The following is a 25024-nucleotide window of genomic DNA, read 5'->3' as shown; positions in this document are numbered from 1 at the left end:
CCATCTATATATACACAGATAAGCTATTAAGCTCTTGAAGTACTTATGTATATCCAGTGAAGGCTAAGCTATTAAGCTCTTGAGGTTGTATGATTGAACTCCAGTACTGATCAAAGTTGCAGAAATTGTGCCCTTTACTTAAATCTTTTTCAGCGCGAATGTCGGCACACTTTCGCAACAGACTCCTGAGTGCAGCGCAAGTGTCTGCATCTAGTGGAGTATCTACAACTGCACATAGAGCAAAAAGTCACAAGCAATCAATTCTTGTGATGGTGCTTTCAGGTTCCAGCAGTCAACTTTCAATTTGCACGGCAGCAGAGAGAAACTGTTCATTTATACCTACATTCTAGTCAATTATGCAGTGGTGTTAGAAAAACTGATTTCTACCATCACAGTTGCATTCCTCATTAAAAACAGGAAGCCTAACCTGATAGCCACTGCTCACTAGGCTTGGGATTAAGGATGTAGTCATCAAATTCACCATCTATAAGCGTCCAAAGCCTATATACGATAAAATATACATAATAGTATGACTCAATATTTGCAATCAACAATAGGGTACACCTGAAGTCACATTTATCAAACAATAGATGCCAACTTTTCCTGATATTAGTTATATGTAGATTCAGTAAAAACCAGTTCAAACAATGTTTTATCAACCTTCATTCACAAAGAATATACAACAAGAAAGTATTGTATAGTTTCTCACCTTGCTCATTAAAAACGGATATCGCGACCGCAGTTCAGTCATATGAGACTCACCCCCATATATCTCCTCTGCAGCAATATATATTGGAGTCTTTGTAGGGTATCCAAGAGCACTAAAGAAAATTCCAACTTCTTTTGGAGTTAAGGGGCATTTCCCTTTAGACCTCTCTTCAGTGGGATCAATATGCTTTCTTTTCCAATAAGTAGTATTCTCTCTGTAAGTTCAGTTCGTCAGTCATTTTCAAACATCAGATATCAGAAAAAGTGCACAAGACTCAGCAAATTGATTCGGAGCATCAAGATTCAATACCTGATAAGTCGTAGTTCTTCAGCCTCCGAAGTTGATAAATCATGCGTGCATCCGCTAAAATGCAAGCATATCCTTCCCGTAACGTATGTAACACCCTTCTAAACCCCCTCGAAATTATAATATAATCAGAGTAATTAAACAGCAAGGATGCTACAATTATTAAATAAATAAAACATCAAAGTCGATTGTCATGCTTTTATTAAAAATTAACCAATAACAAACAGGTGTTTAGCACAGCGGAACTTAAAACCAACAGTATTAGGAACATCTCCACATAAATACTCCATACATAAATCCATAGCCAAAAGGCAACAAAGTATAACAAGTAACGCTAAGACTAGTCGATCCCAGTGTTACAATCAGAGCATGACTCGACACGAACTACGGGCTAGCCTATAAGCTATCTTCACCCAATCAAAACGCCGCTACATCCTTAATCTGAAATCATCAAAGTAAGGGTGAGTTTCATTCGAATTAACAACCATTATACAATCATAAGCAATAAAATCTCATAGCAACTATCATCAATTCAATATACATATAATTGGAATTATTATAACAAGCAAGCATCAGTGTATAAACATCATCTATCACACCACACAATCAACCAATTATATCATGTTATAATGCAATGAATGGACTGACACTCATGCATGTGGTACCAAAATTCGTGAATCATATCACAGGACTTCTCTCTTTGATACCGCCCTCTAGTCGCTCACACCCCACATGGGCACACGACTACTGCCTCATCGCTCACACCCCACATGGGCACACGATGACTTCCCGCTAATCTCCGCACAATGGGAATTAGCCTTCCAATGCAAATGATTTATGAATAATGCACACATGACACATACTTACATCATCATACATCGTCATCATTCCGATGCTTAACATCGCTTATCACCTCTTACCAATAACATCATAACAAGTATGTACATGTATAAGCATCATTCAATCATTCACACCATACAACACATCATCACAATAACATACACATCACAATTATGTTAATTGCCACCTTAATCCAATTCAACAATAATTTAATCGAATAAATAAATAAGTCGGCTACTGCCCGTATTATTACTTCATCAGATAAAGCATCTCATTAGCTTCGCAACGCCCAAAACGACACATAAATCAGATACTCGGATCAAAAGTTATGAGTTTTCAAAGATAAAACATTTTCAGAAAAAATGCTGCAGGAACCGGGTTGTCCCTACATGGGAACCGGTTCCTGGCAGTCTCCAGAATCACGCCTCGGATTTTTACTATGGGGAACCGGGTTGTCCCTACATGGGAACCGGTTCCCAGCTGCCCAGAATCCATACTTCTCTGTTTTTACAAGGGGGAACCGGTTCGTCCCACATGGGAACCGGTTCCTACGTACCTGCACAGCAAAAATCACCATTTTGACAGCTTTTACCCTATCCCATAACCCCAGTTCCAGGTACATACGAACATAGCACACAATTATCATTGTTTTTCACACAATTACACATTCCAAACAAGTTATTGACATGTATTAACATCATATATCACAAGTATCAACAGAATCATGTCAATTCATACAAGATTATCAAAACCTAACAAAATTCCCAACCCGACACGTACGATTGAACTAAACGATAATCCTAATCAATCCTACTACCTACAATCGCATAAGGATCACTAACCCGAAGAATCCCCCCTTACCTTAGAGTCGAATCTTCGAAGTTCTCCTTCCCTTCAGGCTCTTCTCACTTTCACGTGTTCTTCAATTCCAAAATCTGCTTCTACTGCTTCTTTCCCCAATTTCTTTATTTTATGAAAAATAAAATAAAATATTCTTAATGGGCTTGCTTAGATAACACCCCCCCTTCTACTAACTATCACACTCAGCCCAACACCATATTTTTATTATTTTCCAAATAATTCCCACAGATTATTAATTCTACTAATTTAATTAATAAAAAAATTAAATTAATACTCTAGAATTAACGGGGTGTTACAACTCTCCCCCACTAAAAGAGTTTTCGTCCTCGAAAACATACCTCAAACGAAGAGTTCGGGATAAGAGTCTTTCATCTGACTTTCCAGCTCCCACGTAACATTTCCACCTGCAGCTCCTCCCCAAGCTACTCGGACTAAAGCTATTTCTTTACCACGTAGTTGCTTTATCTTCCGATCTTCAATCCTCATAGGCAACGCCTCAACTGTCATATTATCTCTCACTTGCACATCATCTGCCTGGATTACATGAGACGGATCCGCAATATATTTCCTCAATTGTGATATATGGAATACGTCATGTAGGTTTGCAAGTGTTGTTGGTAAAGCAATACGATAAGCAACCTCTCCTACTCTTTCTGTAATCTGAAACGGACCAATGAAACGCGGCGTCAACTTCCTTGACTTCAGTGCTCGACCAACACCCGTCGTAGGAGTTACTCTCAGAAACACATGATCTCCTTCTTGAAATTCAAGTGTTCTCCGCCTCTTGTCATGATAACTCTTCTGACGACTCTGAGAAGCTTTCATCTTCTCCTGAATCATCTTAATCTTTTCCGTCGTCTCTTGAACAATTTCTGGTCCAATCACTGCACTTTCACCAGATTCATACCAACACAGTGGTGTCCTACACCTTCTACCATACAAAGCTTCAAATGGAGCCATACCAATACTCGAATGGTAGCTATTGTTGTAAGTAAATTCAATCAACGGCAAGTAACTATCCCATGTACCACCTTTTTCCAATACACAAGCACGCAATAGATCTTCCAATGATTGAATCGTCCTTTCAGTCTGTCCATCAGTCTGTGGATGATAAGCAGAACTCAACCTCAATTTAGTACCCAAGGCCTTCTGTAATCCTTCCCAAAATCTGGACGTAAATCTTGGATCTCTATCTGATACTATGCTCGAAGGAATACCATGCAAACTTACTATTTTCTCAATGTACAACTGTGCCAACCTCTCCATCGAATAATCCATTCTCATCGGTATGAAGTGAGCAGACTTCGTCAATCTATCCACAATAACCCAAATGGCTTCATAGTTCTTAGCTGTTCTTGGCAATCCAGATACAAAGTCCATGGATATGCTATCCCACTTCCACTCAGGAATAAATAAAGGTTGCATAGTTCCATACGGCTTCTGATGTTCGATCTTTGACTTCTGACAAGTCAGACAAGAATAAACAAATTCAGCTATGTCCTTTTTCATTCCAGGCCACCAGAATAACTTCTTCAAATCATGGTACATCTTAGTAGCACCAGGGTGAATACTCAATCCACTACGATGTCCTTCTTCCAAGATACTCTTCTTCAGTTCAGTAACATCAGGAACACAAACACGGTCGCCAAATCTCAAGATGCCATTCTCATCAATTCTGAACTCATCTCCTTTCCCTTGGTTAATTAAAGTCAATTTGTCAACTAGTCCCACATCATCTTTCTGCTTTTCTCTGATCTCATCAAGAATTCCACTTGTCAGCTTTAACATACCTAACTTGATACTATTCGAAGTGCCTTCACATACCAAACTTAAATCCCAGAATTGCTCAATCAAATCTAGTTCTCGCACCATCAACATCGACATATGCAAGGACTTCCTACTCAAAGCGTCAGCAACGACATTCGCCTTACCCGGATGGTAATTCAGCTCAAAGTCATAATCTTTAAGGAACTCTAACCACCTCCTCTGTCTCATATTGAGCTCTTTCTGATCAAATAGGTACTTCAGACTCTTATGATCACTAAACACCTCGAACCTTGAACCATAAAGGTAATGTCTCCACAATTTCAACACAAACACCACCGCGGCCAACTCTAAGTCATGAGTCGGGTAGTTCTTCTCATGCACTTTAAGTTGTCTCGACGCATAAGCAACTACCTGCTGATTCTGCATTAGTACACCACCAAGTCCCATCAATGAAGCATCACAATACACCACAAAAGATTCTGCCGGATTCGGCAAAATTAAAATAGGAGCACTAATCAGCCTCTTCTTTAATTCTTGGAATCCTTCTTCACATTTCGAGTCCCAAACGAACGCTTGACCCTTCCTAGTCAACTTCGTCAATGGTAGAGCTAACTTTGAAAATCCTTCTATAAACTTTCGATAGTAACCTGCAAGACCCAGAAAGCTACGAATTTCAGTAACGGATTTCGGAGCTTCCCATTGAGACACGGCTTCTACCTTTGTCGGATCTACGGCAATACCATTCTCGGAAATTACATGACCCAGGAAACTCACTTCCTTTAACCAGAAATCACATTTCGACAGTTTGGCATAAAGCTTCTTCTCTTTCAACACCCCCAGTACAATTCTGAGATGCTCTGCATGTTCCTCTTCACTTTTGGAATATATCAGAATGTCGTCAATGAACACCACAACGAATTTATCAAGATAAGGATGAAAAATTCTATTCATATATTCCATGAAAACACCGGGTGCGTTAGTAACCCCAAAAGGCATCACAGTGTATTCATAATGACCATACCTCGTTCTGAACGCAGTCTTCTGAATATCGTCCGCCTTCACACGAATCTGATGATACCCGGACCTCAAATCAATTTTACTGAATATATTAGCTCCGACCAACTGATCCATCAAATCATCAATCCTCGGCAGTGGATACCGATTCTTGATTGTAACTTTATTCAGTTGTCTGTAGTCTACACACAGCTTCATAGATCCTTCCTTCTTCTTTACTAATAACACCGTTGCACCCCACGGTGATACACTTGGACGAATGAACTCCTTCTCCAACAATTCTTCTAATTGACTCTTCAATTCGGTCAATTCAGATGCCGACATTCTATAAGGTGCCATTGATATAGGACTGGTTCCAGGAACTAACTCAATAGCAAACTCTACTTCCCTTTCAGGTGGTAGCTCTCTAACATCTTCTGGAAAAACTTCTGGAAATTCTCGTACCACCGGTAATTCATTACTCACCACTCTTCCTTTCACTTCCATCGATGCAAGGAGCATAAACACGGCTGCCCCGTCTTGAATTGCTTCGCCCACTTGTCTTGCAGTCATTGCCAACTCATCAACATTAACTTCTTCAGGAAAGATGACCGTCTTTGTAAAACAGTTGATATGAACTCGGTTAAATTGCAACCAGTTCATCCCCAAAATAATGTCAAGTTGTTTGAGCGGAAGGCACACTAAGTCCATTCCAAACTTCCTACCAAATATATCAACAGGACAGTTCAAACATGCGGATGAAGTGGTCACTGAACCCGACGCAGGAGTGTCAATAACCATACTTCCACTAATCTTTGATATCTCTAAATTTAGCCTCTTAGCACAGTCCAATGAAATAAACGAGTGAGTCGCACCAGTATCAATAATCGCAATTAAAGGTGTGTTATGTATGAAACACGTACCTTTAATCAGTCTATCCTCCGGAGTAGTTTCTGATTCAGACAAAGCAAAGACTTTCCCTCCAGCTTGGTCCTTCTTTGGTTTGGTGCACTGCGGACTGATATGACCCTCTTCTCCACAGTTATAGCAAGTTACTGTTCTCATTTTGCAGTCAGCAGCAATATGACCCATTCTGTTACACTTGAAGCACTTCTTCTCTTCTTTCTTGCACTCATTCCTCTTATGTCCTGTTTCACCACAGTTGAAGCACCTAACGGGAGCACCAGAATCTCCCCCACTAGGCCTTTTCCAATTACCAGCTCTTGGGTTTCCCCTACCATATGGTGTACCTCTGTCCATAGGTTTCTTCCCCTTCTTATCAACTAACTCGCGAGAGTGAGATGATTTCAGCTTAAGACTGTCTTCCTCAAAGATCCTGCTACAGTCCACCAAATCAGCAAATCGGCGAATTCTTTGATACCTGATACCCTGCTTGATCTCATCACGAAGACCATTCTCAAACTTGATACACTTAGAGAATTCTCCAGCTGCATCGTTGGTGTAGTGCACGTAGTGCTTAGCCAATTCCACAAATTTGGAGGCATATTCCGGCACTGTCATACTACCCTGTTTCAGTTCCAAGAACTCAATTTCCTTCTTTCCCCGCACATCTTCAGGAATGTACTTCCTCAGAAATTCTCTCTTGAATATGGCCCAAGTTATAGCAATCCCATCTGAATCCAACTCAGTCCTAGTAGTAACCCACCAGTCATCAGCTTCTTCTGATAGCATGTGAGTACCGTACCTCACCTTCAGATTCTCTGCACAATCGATCACTCGGAAGATCCTCTCGATCTCTTTCAACCATTTCTGAGCACCGTCAGGGTCATGAGTGCCTTTGAACAGTGGAGGATTGTTCCTCTGAAAGCTGTTCAACTGCCTGTCAGCACCAATCGCAGCTCCATTAGCATTCCCTCCCAATACACCAGCAATCATGCCTAGAGCCTCTGCGATAGCATCATCGTTCCTTCCACCTCTTCCAGCCATTGTTCTGCTAAATCACAAAACAATCTCATCAGAATAAAAGTATCGACAGTGTTTACCTTACACTAGTCGCATACAAGGGAACACTGACACTAAGACTCTGACTCAAACGACCGACTATGCTCTGATACCACTATTGTAACACCCTTCTAAACCCCCTCGGAATTATAATATAATCAGAGTAATTAAACAGCAAGGATGCTACAATTATTAAATAAATAAAACATCAAAGTCGATTGTCATGCTTTTATTAAAAATTAACCAATAACAAACAGGTGTTTAGCACAGCGGAACTTAAAACCAACAGTATTAGGAACATCTCCACATAAATACTCCATACATAAATCCATAGCCAAAAGGCAACAAAGTATAACAAGTAACGCTAAGACTAGTCGATCCCAGTGTTACAATCAGAGCATGACTCGACACGAACTACGGGCTAGCCTATAAGCTATCTTCACCCAATCAAAACGCCGCTACATCCTTAATCTGAAATCATCAAAGTAAGGGTGAGTTTCATTCGAATTAACAACCATTATACAATCATAAGCAATAAAATCTCATAGCAACTATCATCCATTCAATATACATATAACTGGAATTATTATAACAAGCAAGCATCAGTGTATAAACATCATCTATCACACCACACAATCAACCAATTATATCATGTTATAATGCAATGAATGGACTGACACTCATGCATGTGGTACCAAAATTCGTGAATCATATCACAGGACTTCTCTCTTTGATACTGCCCTCTAGTCGCTCACACCCCACATGGGCACACGACTACTGCCTCATCGCTCACACCCCACATGGGCACACGATGACTTCCCGCTAATCTCCGCACAATGGGAATTAGCCTTCCAATGCAAATGATTTATGAATAATGCACACATGACACATACTTACATCATCATACATCGTCATCATTCCGATGCTTAACATCGCTTATCACCTCTTACCAATAACATCATAACAAGTATGTACATGTATAAGCATCATTCAATCATTCACACCATACAACACATCATCACAATAACATACACATCACAATTATGTTAATTGCCACCTTAATCCAATTCAACAATAATTTAATCGAATAAATAAATAAGTCGGCTACTGCCCGTATTATTACTTCATCAGATAAAGCATCTCATTAGCTTCGCAACGCCCAAAACGGCACATAAATCGGATACTCGGATCAAAAGTTATGAGTTTTCAAAGATAAAACATTTTCAGAAAAAATGCTGCAGGAACCGGGTTGTCCCTACATGGGAACCGGTTCCTGGCAGTCTCCAGAATCACGCCTCGGATTTTTACTATGGGGAACCGGGTTGTCCCTACATGGGAACCGGTTCCCAGCTGCCCAGAATCCATACTTCTCTGTTTTTACAAGGGGGAACCGGTTCGTCCCACATGGGAACCGGTTCCTACGTACCTGCACAGCAAAAATCACCATTTTGACAGCTTTTACCCTATCCCATAACCCCAGTTCCAGGTACATACGAACATAGCACACAATTATCATTGTTTTTCACACAATTACACATTCCAAACAAGTTATTGACATGTATTAACATCATATATCACAAGTATCAACAGAATCATGTCAATTCATACAAGATTATCAAAACCTAACAAAATTCCCAACCCGACACGTACGATTGAACTAAACGATAATCCTAATCAATCCTACTACCTACAATCGCATAAGGATCACTAACCCGAAGAATCCCCCCTTACCTTAGAGTCGAATCTTCGAAGTTCTCCTTCCCTTCAGGCTCTTCTCACTTTCACGTGTTCTTCAGTTCCAAAATCTGCTTCTACTGCTTCTTTCCCCAATTTCTTTATTTTATGAAAAATAAAATAAAATATTCTTAATGGGCTTGCTTAGATAACACCCCCCCCCCCCTTCTACTAACTATCACACTCAGCCCAACACCATATTTTTATTATTTTCCAAATAATTCCCACAGATTATTAATTCTACTAATTTAATTAATAAAAAAATTAAATTAATACTCTAGAATTAACGGGGTGTTACAACGTAAGTGTAATGCGATATAAGGACCAAATGATCTCATCCTCTCCACCAAATAACTGGAGTAACACAAAAGTATTTAAAAAAGAAGAAAAAATCAAAATCCAATCCGTAAGTTGATAAATTATTGCAGGCCAAGCCGTTGAAATTACACAGATGCTCCGTTGCAAAATCCTTTGATATTTTTTTTATAAAATAAGGGTGTGATTAACACACTTATTTGTAACTTTTCTTTACATATATCAAATCCAATCCGATAAAATACCTTAAAACCTATATTTTAAAACCTATATGTTATTACTACCTGGCGATACATATCCTTGAGGAAGAAGAATAAGCAACAAAGCTGCAGTGATGACAGTCAAGTTTTGAACTGCTTCAATTCTTAAAACTACCCATTCCATTGCAGCCTTGGAATGAAAGAACAATGAAGCATCTGTGTTCACAAGTTTTATGTAGTTTTTGAAAAATCTGTCTGACATGTTGTATGCTCTTACAGTGACCACTCCAAGTGATGTCTCAGCTGCAAAATTCATGATTGGAGCTTTGGTGGTTCCGTTGATCCTAATTAGTTCCCTTGCAGTGGCTTGATAATATTTCTTAGAGAAGAAAAAGGAAAAGAAAGAAATGAGATTAAGAAGTTCTTAATCTAACCAAGGAAAGATAATGGCTAATTAAGAAAGGATGGAAAGTGGATAATATACCTGAATGAGTATTGATGCAACCATTGCAGGAACAACAACAAAGAGAACTTGACATGTGACTGAAGCCATTATAAAAGCAGCACTAGAAAAAGAAATTAATGCATAAACTCCAATCAAAGAAAAGGGCAGTAGAAAAGCATTGGAGCATTGAAGATAGCTGTGGTGAAGCTTGAGAAGAAAGTAGTAGAAGCTTTTAATCCCAAAAGGGAAGTCAAGTAAGTTCTTACATATATAAAAGCAGCACTAGCAAAAGAAATTAATGCATAAACTCCAATCAAGGTGACATTAGTTACTTTGGGAATTTCGATGGCGATAGCAAGCTAAAAGGTGGATGCAGTTTGCAAAGCAAAAACAGATTGTGCTAACACTATCAAACATAGCTTGCCAAAGAGTATATTATCTTGAACTGTTCCACTTTGTATCCATAATTAAATTTCATAAATACTGAATGAATGAAATCAATGTATTTTAGTATATCCATTAAATTGAATCCAACACTTAAAATCTCCCAGGACACCGGAAACACGAAATCAACACTAATAATAAATTTAAAAAATTAACAAATTAAACATAATAACAAGAATGTCAATTTTAGACACAACTACACATTGTTTTAGAGATGTAGTATCAATGACTTCAAATCTATGTGCTCAAGATTAAAGGGGAAATGACAAAAAAAAACCCAAACAAAACACCTATCATTTTGGGATAAGATCTTATCCCCTCAAACTACTCCAACCAAAACTATACCTCAATAATCAAGTAAAATGAGGCAAACCAAAACATTTATACTAAACTAAAAACAACAAAAATTATATACACAAAATCACCAATGAGAGAAGAGACTAAAATCACCTGAATGGATTTCCCAACAGTCAAAGGTGTGGCTTCAGCATGGACAAAGTCACCAATAAAAGCTGCTTTCAAATGATTGATGCTAAGTTGAATTCCTGCAACCCTTTTATAACCACAAGCAATATGTGCTCCAATACTTGCTAGTGATTCTGCTATCAATGCTGATACACCTCCATGAAGCACCTTAAATGGCTGCAAGAACCATATCCATAATCAGATCAAAACAAAAAAAACTTTATTATCACATTATAATTGGTTATCACAAGTCTTGGCTCATTTGGGGTTTTGGCCTCACCTAACATGTGTCGTATGGACCATTTCAATTATTATCACAAGTGTCTCTGAGATGGTAAGTGCCTACACATAAGCTAGAGTATATTAAGTTACAAGAATTTTTGATAGTTTCAAAGAGTGTTTTAAATTGCATTTGCACTTGTGGCTACTAAGATTGCAGCTATTGCAGCTGATACAATGTAAATTTAATTTTTATTCGCATTAAACATTATAATTGGTTACTTATCTTTTAACTCTAATATCTTCCACTTTTTTCTCTAAAACCTTACATCTATCCATTATCAACTCTTAATCACTTTAAAATATCCATTATCCTTTAAATACTCTCCAGATTAATGATGTAAAGAGGAAGAAAGAAAAAAAAAACTATTGTGGCAACTATACAATCTATTGGCGCTTGATAGGGTTGATGAAACTACTATGGTTCATCATTTCAATTTAGGTTATTGCGTTCTCTCATTTATAGATTCAGTTTCTTAGTTCAACCATCGACTTTTATTCTTTTATATCAATGATAGGTTATAAAGGAGACAACAACATTATATAAAAAATAACTACACAAGTGAGAGACACTACATATTCTTCAAAAACTATAAGACATTAAGTTAATGAATCTTCTCACTTATAAAATGTTTTTCAGCATGCATGTCAATGATGTCATAGCAGAAATAAATTGCTAAATCTAAGTGTATTTGATATAAACTGTTTATATTTTCCTAAATGCCAAAACAATAACTGATGAAACCAAATATACCATGCATTCTACTAGAAAGGACCATTGATTACAATTTACAACAGAAAAAACAAAAACCAAGTTCAGTCATAAAAAATCAGATTCATCATCCTTTCAGTTTCACATTGCAAATGGAAATAACTTTAACAAGATCTATCAACGGACACAATCCTATTTACCAGCGTAAGTCTGGATGAATCAGACTCCAAGGTAGCAAGCTTTTTCTGGTTTTCCAGTATCGTCGAGCATATCTCAACCTTAGACTTATTCATCTTCTCCGTATCTCCAACCACTTGCGCAATTTCAGATTTCGCTGCTTATAATAATCACGAGAATGTTAAAAATGTAAGAGATCACAAATCTACAGAAAATTATATTATGAGATTCTAATTCCATATAGTTACAAAACTTTGTTTATTTCACTTCTTAGACTATAAGCCGTGTTTGGATCAACAAAAATGACGTTAAAAGTTAAAACTCAACACGAATTTGAACTTAAACTGAACAGCTCTGCATATGATAATAAGAAATTTAGATGTATGAGATTCCAAATCTACCAATACTCTAGCAATTTCGATTGTTCAGATCTTGGATAACAGACATTGTTTAGATAGATGTATGATGTAGATGTTGTTGATTGGCTATAATTTTTGGTAAAACTAATTGTGGTTCTATCCTGTCAAAACTAGTGTCATGACATGCTTTCTGTTGTTGCGAAGTCCTTCCTTATGCAGGCCTTTACCTGATGTCAAGGCCGATGTCATGACATTCGCAGCTGTTCGTTATTTTCTATTACTACTTATGATTATATGATCTGATAAGATCTTATGCGCTATATTTGGTAATGATGGATTCTGATCTGTTTCAAGGACGTCTTGGATGATTATTATTATCAGTTCCTTGTTTTATGAAGATTTGTTTTATTAGGGCAAAAACTATTTTGTGGATCCAAGGCCCAGTTGCTGTATTGTATGAAGGCTATATATTCCACGCAGGTGCTGCTGTTGCCGTCAGGGTTTTTGGTCAAGAAACTGTTAAGAGTTCTTTGTGGTTAAGTTTCTCGTTGTAGCTTTCTTGTAAGCAAAACAATCATCATGATGATTGTCTTGGTCTAGGTGTTTTGTTTTGAGTTGTAAGAAGTACTCAAAGCTTTTAAGCAAGAGTATTATTGTACTTGATCAAAGCTTTTAAGCAAGATCAAGTTGTGTCCTTGAAGAGTGTCTTCTCTTGTTTTTCATTGGTTAGTTTTTAATCACTGCTGTGATTGAGGAGGAGTGAGTAGGATCTCTGGTCTAAGTGGTTTAGATTGAAGTTGCATTGGGTAGATATTAAGTGAAAGGCGTAATCTTGGCTTGTATTACCTTGAATTGATATTACTTATAGTGGACTTCCTCCCTGGCTTGGTAGCCCCCAGATGTAGGTGTGTTTGCACCGAACTGGGTTAACAACTTTCCTGTGTTGTTTTCTGTTTAATCTTTGTTCATTTGTTTACAAACATTCAGATAGTAATGTCGTGACATCCTGTTAGACATCACGTATCTGAGTCCAGAATTTCAATTGGCATCAGAGCAGGCACCCTGCCTGTTTTTACTGGGTGAGATCTAGGGACAGTATTTTCTGGTATTATGAACAAAGAAGGTGGTGGATATGGGATTAGACCACCCATTCTGGATGGCTCTAATTATGATTATTGGAAACCTCGCATGGTGGCTTTTCTGAAATCCGTGGATAGTAAAGCATGGAGAGCTGTGAACAAAGGATGGGAACATCCTGTTATTACTGAAAAAGATGGCAAGAAAACTCTTAAACCAGAGGAAGAATGGGACAAAGATGAAGAGGCATTGGCGCTTGGCAACTCTAAAGCCTTAAATGCTTTATTCAATGGAATTGACAAGAATATATTCAGACTGGTACACCAGTGTGAACTAGCCAAAGATGTCTGGGATACCCTCAAGACTACTCATGAGGGCACCTCCAAAGTGAAGATGTCAAGACTTCAACTGCTAACTACGAAGTTTGAAAATCTAAGGATGAGAGATGATGAAAGTATTAAGGATTTTCATATGAATATACTTGATATTGCTAATACCTCAGGAGCCTTGGGAGAGAAGATGTCTGATGAAAAGCTGGTGAGAAAAATTCTTAGATCCCTACCTAAGAGATTTGACATGAAGGTGACAGCTATAGAAGAGGCACAGGACATCAGCAAAATGAAGGTAGAAGAGTTAATTGGATCTCTTCAAACCTTTGAGATGGGAATCAGTGAAAATTCTGAAAAGAAGAACAAAAGCATAGCCTTTGTGTCCAACTCTCAAGAGGAAGTGGAGGAAAGTAGAGAAGAGAATCTATCTGAATCTATAGCTATGCTTGGCAAACAATTCAACAAGATTATGAGAAGAATGGATCAGAAGCCAAGACCTAAGGTCAAGAACATCTCATCTGACATCAGTAGATCTTATGACTCTGGCAGAAGAGCTAAACCAGAAGAAAAATACAATCACAGTAAAGGGATTCAATGTCATGGATGTGAAGGGTATGGACATATTAGAGCTGAATGTCCTACTTATCTCAAGAAACAAAAGAAAGGATTGTCAGTTTCCTGGTCTGATGAAGATTCTGAGAGTGATTTTGAAGAAGAATCAGCCAAACATGTCACAGCCCTTACTGGAGTTTGCAATTCTGATGAAGATTCTAGTGAAGATGAGCTATCCTTTGAAGAGCTGGCAACCTCCTACAGAAAGCTCTGTATCAGAAATGCTGAAGTGTGTCAACAAGGTGAAAAGCAGAAGAAATACATAGCTCAGTTGGAGGCTGATAACAAAGGGCTTAATGAAACTATATCTGAACTGAATAGTGAAATTACCATGTTACAATCCAAACTTGATCAGATGTCAAAATCAGTAAAAATGCTGAACAGTGGCACGGATATGTTGGAGGAGATTTTGCAGGTTGGAAAAAGTTCAGGAGATATGTCTGGTATAGGTTTTGTTGGTGCAAAGAAATATTTCCAAGATAGTAGCAGAACTAAACCTGAAGCTGAGATGTTGAAACCGATGTCAAAACATGTGACTCAACATCACGAGAAAAGTGAAATGAAGAGAAAGTTTCAAAGATGGAGATGTCATTACTGTGGAAGATTTGGACACATTAAGCCTTTTTGCTTTAGATTATATGGATACCCAGATCAAGCTCCTTACTACAAACCTAAGCAGATCATGCACATCCAGAAGCAACAATGGAAACCTAAAAATATGGCTTTAATAGCCCATACATCTCTTAGAGTTTCAGCCAAAGAAGACTGGTATTTTGACAGTGGATGTTCCAGACACATGACTGGACTCAAAAATCTGCTTGTTGATATCAAGAGTCATTCTACTAGTTATGTAACCTTTGGGGATGGAGCTAAAGGAGAAATCAAAGGAGTTGGAAAATTAGACTGTTCAGGAGTGCCAAATTTAGAAGGTGTTTTGTTGGTCAAAGGTCTGACTGCTAATCTCATAAGCATCAGTCAACTCTGTGACCAAGGATACCAAGTCAACTTCACCAAAGCTGAGTGTGTGGTTACTAATGAAGAAAAGGAAGTAGTAATGAGGGGTGTCAGATCCAAAGATAACTGCTACTTGTGGGTATCTCATGAATCCAGCTATTCTACTGTATGCTCTAAGGAAGAAGAAGCAAAGCTGTGGCACCAAAAACTTGGTCACCTTCATCTAAGGGGTATGAAAAGGATTATCTCTCTGGAAGCTGTGAGAGGAATCCCTAAGCTACAAATTGATGAAGGAAGAATATGTGGTGAATGTCAGGTAGGAAAACAAACCAGGATGTCGCATCCAAAGGTTACACATCTGACTACTTCCAGAGTTCTTGAACTGCTACATATGGACTTGATGGGACCAATGCAAATAGAAAGTCTTGGAGGAAAGAAATATGCTTATGTGGTTATGGATGACTACTCCAGATACACTTGGGTAAACTTCATCAGAGAAAAGTCAGATGTGTTTGATGTTTTCAAGGACCTATGTCAAAGAATTCAAAGAGAAAAAGAAAATGGTGTTGTAAGAATTAGAAGTGATCATGGAAAGGAATTTGAGAATCAAAAATTTGCTGATTTCTGCTCCTCTGAAGGAATACATCATGAATTCTCTTCCCCTATTACTCCACAACAAAATGGGGTTGTTGAAAGAAAGAATAGAACTATTCAAGAATCAGCCAGAGCAATGATCCATGCTAAGAATCTTCCTATCTACTTCTGGGCTGAAGCCATGAATACTGCTTGTTATGTCCATAATAGAGTTACATTAAGAAAAGGAACCTCTACCACCCTATATGAGATCTGGAAGGGAAGAAAGCCCACTGTCAAATACTTCCATGTGTTTGGTAGTAGGTGCTACATTCTTGCTGATAGAGATCACAGAAGGAAGATGGATCCCAAGAGTGATGAAGGAATTTTTCTGGGCTACTCTACAAACAGTAGAGCCTATCGAGTGTTCAACTCAAGAACCAGAATAATAATGGAGTCCATAAATGTTGTGGTTGATGATGCCCACAATCAAGCAGATGTCACAGAAGATGTCGGAACATTCTGGGATATTACAGCTGAAGGATCTACAAGAGAAGATGATTGCAGTCCTACTATCACAGAATCTGAGACTGAACCTCCTAACAAGAGTCCATCTATAAGAGTTCAGAAAAATCATCCTAAAGAACTTATTATAGGAGATCCCAACAGTGGAATCACTACAAGGTCAAGAGAAGTAGTTTCAAACTCTTGTTTTGTATCAAAAATTGAACCTAAAAATGTCAAGGAAGCATTAACAGATGAGTTCTGGATTAATGCCATGCAGGAAGAACTGGGCCAGTTTGAAAGGAATGAAGTATGGGAGCTGGTTCCAAGACCAAAACATTCTAATGTCATTGGAACAAAATGGGTCTACAAGAATAAGTCAGATGAACTGGGAACTATAATCAGAAATAAAGCAAGGTTAGTTGCTCAAGGATACACTCAAGTTGAGGGAGTTCACTTTGATGAAACTTTTGCTCCTGTTGCCAGACTTGAGTCAATTAGGCTATTATTAGGGGTTGCATGAATTCTGAAATTCAAACTATATCAGATGGATGTGAAGAGTGCTTTCTTGAATGGATATTTGAATGAGGAAGTCTATGTAGAACAACCTAAAGGTTTTGCAGATCCAAATCATCCTGATCATGTGTACAAATTAAGAAAAGCTCTTTACGGTCTAAAACAAGCCCCTAGAGCTTGGTATGAGAGACTAACTGAGTTTCTTACTAGCAATGGATACAGGAAAGGAGGGATAGATAAAACTCTCTTTGTTAAAGATGAAGGAGGAAAGATTCTGATAGCTCAAATCTATGTGGATGATATTGTTTTTGGTGGGATGTCAGACAAGATGACTAAACATTTTGTTGAGCAGATGCAATCTGAATTTGAAATGAGTCTAGTTGGAGAATTAACTTACTTTCTTGGACTGCAAGTCAAACAGATGGAAGACTCAATCTTTCTCTCTCAGAGCAAGTATGCTAGAAATATTGTCAAAAAGTTTGGAATGGAAAATGCTACTCACAAAAGGACACCAGCACCTACTCATTTGAAACTGTCCAAAGATGAAAAGGGAACTAGTGTTGATCAAAGTCTATACAGAAGCATGATAGGAAGTCTGTTGTACCTTACAGCCAGTAGACCTGATATTGCCTTTGCTGTTGGGGTATGTGCTAGGTATCAAGAAGAACCCAAAGTAAGTCACATAAATCAAGTCAAGAGGATAATGAAATATGTGAATGGTACCTGTGAGTATGGAATGCTTTACTCTCATGGATGTGAACCCATTCTCACTGGATATTGTGATGCTGACTGGGCTGGAAGTGCTGATGACAGAAAAAGTACTTCAGGAGGATGCTTTTTTTTGGGAAATAATCTTATTTCATGGTTCAGCAAGAAACAAAACTGTGTGTCCTTATCCACTGCTGAAGCAGAATATATTGCAGCAGGAAGTAGTTGTTCTCAACTTGTTTGGATGAAACAAATGTTATCAGAATACAATGTCACACAAGATGTCATGACATTATATTGTGACAACTTAAGTGCCATCAACATTTCAAAGAATCCCATTCAGCACAGCAGGACCAAGCATATTGATATTAGACACCACTACATTAGAGATCTTGTTGAGGACAAAATAATTGGCTTGGAACATGTTGCTACAGACCTTCAACTTGCTGACATTTTCACAAAAGCCTTAGATGCAAATCAATTTGAAAATCTAAGAAACAAATTAGGCATTTGTCTTTGTGAAGGATTATAGCAATTAATTGGGTGTGGGGCCAGCGCTATTTCTCTCTCCAAATCTTGGATATCATTACACATTAAAGTGTATTTTCCCCCCCTTTTACAAGTTACCCAAACGGTTTCCATTCCTTCAAAACCTCTCCTCCACACTCACGCTATCTCTCTGTGTTTCTGCATTCCAAAGTCTTGAGCAGTCTGCTGATAGTGGTGATGATCATGCTACTGGTAGTGATGGTGAGAAGATGGATGCTGATAGTGAGGATGAATATAAGGCTGAGGATGATGAGGATGCTGATGCCCAGACTAGTAGCTCCAGTGATGTGGAGATGAGTGAGGAGGATGATGAAGATACTGCTGGCTCTGAAGATTAAATCTTCATCTGATGTTTGGCTCCTTTTGTGGCTAAAAAGGGGGAGTTAAAGTGTGTTGTTTTGTTGTTTTGCTGTAATGGTTGTTTTGTGGTTTTCTTTATTTGGGTGTTCTCTGTTTAGTTGTTTTGGTAATCTTCTGGATCTTGGACATGGTTGTTTTGTGGTTTTCTTTATTTGGGTGTTCTCTGGTTCTCCCTGACAAGGACAAGTGGTTTATGTAACAATTGATTAAGTAGTTGTTTTCTGGTTTTCTGGTGATTAATCAAGATGCTGTTGTTGCTTATAGAATTTATTTTTCTGTTACATAATTTAATTTTCTGTTGTTGGCTGCTGTGTATGCTCTGATATCTGTTTTACATCTATTAGTGTTTTAGCCAAAAATTTGCCAAAGGGGGAGTTTGTAGATGTTGTTGATTGGCTATAATTTTTGGTAAAACTAATTGTGGTTCTATCCTGTCAAAACTAGTGTCATGACATGCTTTCTGTTGTTGCGAAGTCCTTCCTTATGCAGGCCTTTACCTGATGTCAAGGCCGATGTCATGACATTCGCAGCTGTTCGTTATTTTCTATTACTACTTATGATTATATGATCTGATAAGATCTTATGCGCTATATTTGGTAATGATGGATTCTGATCTGTTTCAAGGACGTCTTGGATGATTATTATTATCAGTTCCTTGTTTTATGAAGATTTGTTTTATTAGGGCAAAAACTATTTTGTGGATCCAAGGCCCAGTTGCTGTATTGTATGAAGGCTATATATTCCACGCAGGTGCTGCTGTTGCCGTCAGGGTTTTTGGTCAAGAAACTGTTAAGAGTTCTTTGTGGTTAAGTTTCTCGTCGTAGCTTTCTTGTAAGCAAAACAATCATCATGATGATTGTCTTGGTCTAGGTGTTTTGTTTTGAGTTGTAAGAAGTACTCAAAGCTTTTAAGCAAGAGTATTATTGTACTTGATCAAAGCTTTTAAGCAAGATCAAGTTGTGTCCTTGAAGAGTGTCTTCTCTTGTTTTTCATTGGTTAGTTTTTAATCACTGCTGTGATTGAGGAGGAGTGAGTAGGATCTCTGGTCTAAGTGGTTTAGATTGAAGTTGCATTGGGTAGATATTAAGTGAAAGGCGTAATCTTGGCTTGTATTACCTTGAATTGATATTACTTATAGTGGACTTCCTCCCTGGCTTGGTAGCCCCCAGATGTAGGTGTGTTTGCACCGAACTGGGTTAACAACTTTCCTGTGTTGTTTTCTGTTTAATCTTTGTTCATTTGTTTACAAACATTCAGATAGTAATGTCGTGACATCCTGTTAGACATCACGTATCTGAGTCCAGAATTTCATATGATATTGATGTCGCTTTCCAAAGTGTGGATGTTCGTCATCTGCACTTGCTCTTCTGCAGAAATTTTTGCGGCTTGATCCTCCGCATCTGAACTCAGTTTCAGTTTTCAAGTTAAGATTGAAGTGAAAGGTGTGAAGTGATTTGTGATTTGTGATTTGGATTAACAAATCCATGCCAATTGAAATTTCACATAAGATTAACCCAATACAATTAACCTAAACCTAATTACATGAAAATAAATGAAAAAACTCAAATCGGCACCTGATACGACAAGCCCAAAGTGTTGAAACGACCTTGGATCCCAAAGAAGATTGAGAAAAGCGCTGAAGCGATGATGAAAGCCCTTGTAACAGGAGCATTTGCTGTGACACACAATCATAAACAAGCATTTGAATTTGAGTTTGAATGCGATTCGAAAAACAAACTAAAAATTTGTAAAATTAAAAGTGAAAAAGAGAAGTGAAAATCGGAAATTGAAGTAAGGGAACACTGAAACCAGATGCACCTCCGTTCATCTTGGCAGTGAAGCAGAAAGCGAGGAACTTTTCTTCTTCGGAATTTTACATGAGTGATGGCGGGGAAGCACCCTCGAGATTTTCGCTTGTTTCGTTGACTTGTTCGTACCCTGTTGATTGGCTTTCGACTTCTCCTTCTTTGCCATGCCGTTGAGAATTCAAGGGAAGTTTTTGTTTCAGGGTTTTCCTTTCAAGGGAAGATTTGGGATTTTGATTAAGGGAATATTTGGGAAGACTTTGTTTCAGAGAAGGTTAGGGTTTCAGTGTTTGAGAAGGAGAATGGAAGATTTGAGAAGAATAAACCTGATAAGAGTTTTGTTGAAAATTGGGTTTAGAAAAGTTTCATTGCATTTCACTGCTATGAAATTAGATTAAACATTCAATTTTGATAAGAGTTTTGTTCAATCCTACAAAATTAGATTATTTTATTCAGTCTAATAAGTTAATATTTATTAATTTGTTAATAATATTTAAATTATTTTATTCACTTAAGAAATTTAAGCTCATTAATTTGTTTGTAATGTTTAAATTATTTATTAATATGTCATTATATATTTTGAGTTTTAAAATTAAATAATTTTTTTAGTTTATATAAATTTACACCCGTTTTTTAATTTAAAGGGAGTAATTGTGATTTGTAATATTTTTAATTTAAACCCGATTTTAGAAAATAGGGTGTATATTGTCACCTGATAATGTTTAAAATGGCACTTTATTTACAAAATTGCCACCACATTTTTTATTTACACCCTTTTTTAATATATTGGGTGTAAATTTTAAAATTATATTAATCTTTTTGTACTAGTGAGAAGACAGACATGCAAACTTAAACCATATAGACAAAATACGGAAATGCACTTCTATAACTCATGGAAATCAAATTCATCCAAAATACATAAGTGCGCATCTCTAACTCGTGAAAATCAAATTCATAAAAAAAAATACGAAAAGTGTACTTTTTTAAAATTTGAAACACAAAAATGAGAGAAAACGCATAAACCCAACATTACCATATGATCTAAACATAAAAAATGTCAAGATGCATGACTCAATAAACTACATGTTATGAGTGTAACTACAATCTAATATACCTTAAACCTATTTACTAATTCATGCATAACAAATTTAAAAAATGAAAGAAATGAAAAAACTTACCAATCGTGAGAAATTGAAGTTGTTGGATTGAATGGACTAGATTAGAGATTGAGAAAGCTCTTGGATTAGGCGCAATGCAGGAAAAAGTTTGAGAAAGGTTGAAAAACCGGTGTGAAGGTACACTTTCGTATTTTTTACGAAGATACATATTCGTACTAATTTATGATAAAATGAGGGTGACTCACTTACTAAGTATTGTGGTTTAAATTTTTGATGCGGTCAAAGGACATCCCCATGTATGAGGTACATTTTAGTTTTTCAACATAGGTGTGTGAACACCACTAAAGATGTGATAAACAATCCCTAAAGTTTAGAGTGTGTTTGGATGGAGCATTTTAATGAGGAAAAATAATGTTTTGAGGGAATTTAAAATGATTTGACCAAATCCATTGTTTGGATACAAAAATGAAGAATTGTTAAAATGATGGAAATTTATGGAGTATTTCATCTAAATTAAATTTAATCATTTTGAAATGACATCAAAAACCCAAGAATTTGAAATTCCTCTCATGTTCCATAGAATGTATTTGTTATTATTATTTCTTCAAATTTTACAAATTGGTCCTCATATTTTCCAAAATTATAAAATTAACCCCAAAATTTTTTAAAAAATTGCAAATTGGTCCTTAATAATTTTTAAAATTTACAATTTGGTTCTTCAAATTTTTAAAAATTGCAATTTGGTCCCTACTTTTCAATTTTTTAATTTGGTCCAAAATATTTATATTTTATAAAAAAATTTCCAAAAAATCTAACAATGAATTACCTTAATACTTCATCCAAACAAAATAATTTAAAATGAATGGATTTCAATTGAATCATTTGAATTGCTTTGAATTTTAAATTCCCTTAAAACTTCTAATTACCTCATCCAAACACACTCTTAAGGTGAATTGAATTAATGATTTGTTCGACTAACAATTTTTTCATGTAATCAACCTGATGTCAATGTCGAATACTTGTATGAAAATTATTTCCACATGAAACATTCTTCCTAGTATATAATGGTCCTATAGGATGACCACTGACCCCGTACTTCTTAGTCCTTTAGTGGAAAGACTCAGCCGCGTCAAGCAAGCATTGAAAAGATCAAACACGGCAATAATCTTAGTCCTGTGGTCTCTTATCTAACAATATTTAATTTCTACCTATGTTACAATTTCTGTTAAATATACACACTTGGACTTAACCTGCAACAAATAAATCATCTATATATAAAATGTCTACTATATAGCTTAAGTTACATTGCAATTGCAACAACAAATATGGCTCATACAATTTCATATATTTTCCTAGTCTTGTTATTTTGTTTTCAAAGTTCATGTTCCTTAATCCTTATCATCATTGAATAAGGCATCTTTTCTCTCATACAGAAGATGTAATTGTTTCTTCAAATGGTACATTCTATGCTAGGTTCTATCAAGTTGGAGAAAACGCATTTTCCTTTGCCTAATATAAAAAATGTTTTGGTCAGTTTTGATTCTCTATCACAAAACTCAGTTTTTTATCCCTCAACTTTTTTTTTTTTTTAATTTTTGTTGGCCTCCCTCTACTTTTGATGAAGTAGCAGTGATGATTAGGATTAAATATATATTTTTAATGATGACATGGATAATTTATTAATTAATATTTTTTCAGATTAAATTAATAATTAATTTTATTAGTTAAAATTTTTAAGAAATAAATGATGTGGAACTTCAATAATATACAAAACCAACAAACAGTCGTATAAGACAGTCTTGCACCTGCATCCTTTAGAACATCTCTAATGGTAGTATTTTTCTTTGAGTTTTCCAGCTGGATATCAATATAATAATTAAATATTGAAACAATTTGTCATGTCATAGTACAGTTGCATTGCTATGTAACTAGTAAAAAATTGTGGTACCCAATCAAATTAATTTATGAGGTAAAGTTGTGGGACCCATTAGAATTACACCAATAAAATAAAAATTAAATAAATTATTTTGAGATGATATGGCTGGTGGGACCTATAAAGAACTCAAAAATGGGTTGAACCATTGGAGATGGTCTTACTTCTTTTATATTTTCAGTAAATCCATGGTCAAATGAAGAAGATGTGCCAGCACTTATCGGTCAAAGAACCAATGGTTAAGCTTAAAAATAAACTGCCATGTGTTAGAACAAGATTTGTTCTGATCAATATTCTGTGTTTTGATGATAACATTAAATGAATTTTGTATAAGATAATGTGGTACTCTAAACCTTTGCATTTTCCATTTCAGGAAATATATAAAGAGTATGCACAAATCAGTGCTCAGAAGCAACTGACTCAGAAGGTTCTGGATGACTTCATCAAAACATGCTCTAGCAATACATCAGAAGATGGTCAAGCAGAATCAGAACATGAACTGAAAGCATCAGAAGAATGAAGTCAGAAGCAGAAGCTCTAATGGTATCACGCTCAAAGCTCTTCAAAGTCAGAAGACAAAAAGATGCTCTGCACCAAAGTTGTTGACTCTGATATTCAAACATTGTATTCTACAAAATCTGAGTCCAGAAGCGAGTACAAGATGAAAGACTGAAACGTCCTCCATCCTACCTTATGTTGCACTCAAATCCGGGTATAGGATTTCTCACCACAAGGGGGAATCAAGCCCTTTCCCGATACAGAATAAGCAAAATAAACAAATATAAATGCAGCAATCACATGAAATGACACAGAGGTTAGGCATGACCTCTCTTCTTTGAGGGGGAATTTGGCATCCTTAATTTCTCATTGGGGCTGGACCAGCAACAGGTCAACCATTGTTTTGGATGAAAAACGAAGGTTTTTAACACTTATATCCCCAGCAGAGTCGCCATTTTTCTAGGGTGTCATTTTCTTTACCTCCCCGTTTCACTTTGGAGGACGGCACGCTAGACCCTTCATGCGAAATTTGGAAGGAGAATGCGCCCGTGGCGGGATGAATTTTGTTTCAGTTCTTCCTACGATATCACACGAACTTTTTAATTGTCCTACGAAGTCATCTTTATAGAGAGGTATTTCTACTATTCCACCACAAACATTTTAAAGTGACGGAAAAGCTGAATTCATTTCATTAAGATAGGGACCTTACTTGTATGTTTGCAAGTATGTCAGTCGCGTTCTCTTAAATGAAAGAAAGATTCTCATCCAAATTAGGGAAAGTGTACAAGTCTGGGTTTGTTTGCCTCAAGGCACGCCTTTCAGAGTCCTAAATGAGAGAATGTTTGAAATTGAAATTGAAATGTTGAAATGTTTGTTTGAATGTGGTGAGATAGGAGAAAGATCTCTTTATAGAGATAAGC

The 25024-nt window shown here is 36.9% G+C and overlaps 1 long non-coding RNA gene across 1 annotated transcript; it reads right to left on the bottom strand.

The window, feature by feature from the left end:
• Positions 1 to 20061: 20061 nt before the first annotated feature.
• On the bottom strand, positions 20062 to 20922 carry LOC131628720 (uncharacterized). Its single transcript, XR_009291874.1, has 3 exons — positions 20554 to 20922; positions 20325 to 20425; positions 20062 to 20150 (listed from the first exon to the last, which is right to left on the bottom strand). It is a non-coding gene; the product is annotated as an uncharacterized LOC131628720 (long non-coding RNA).
• Positions 20923 to 25024: the final 4102 nt, after the last annotated feature.

Source organism: Vicia villosa, unplaced genomic scaffold (assembly GCF_029867415.1).
Source record: "Vicia villosa cultivar HV-30 ecotype Madison, WI unplaced genomic scaffold, Vvil1.0 ctg.000474F_1_1, whole genome shotgun sequence".
NCBI lineage: Eukaryota > Viridiplantae > Streptophyta > Magnoliopsida > Fabales > Fabaceae > Vicia > Vicia villosa.
Note: the sequence above shows the minus strand (reverse complement) of the source record. Positions and strands in the feature narration are given on the sequence as shown.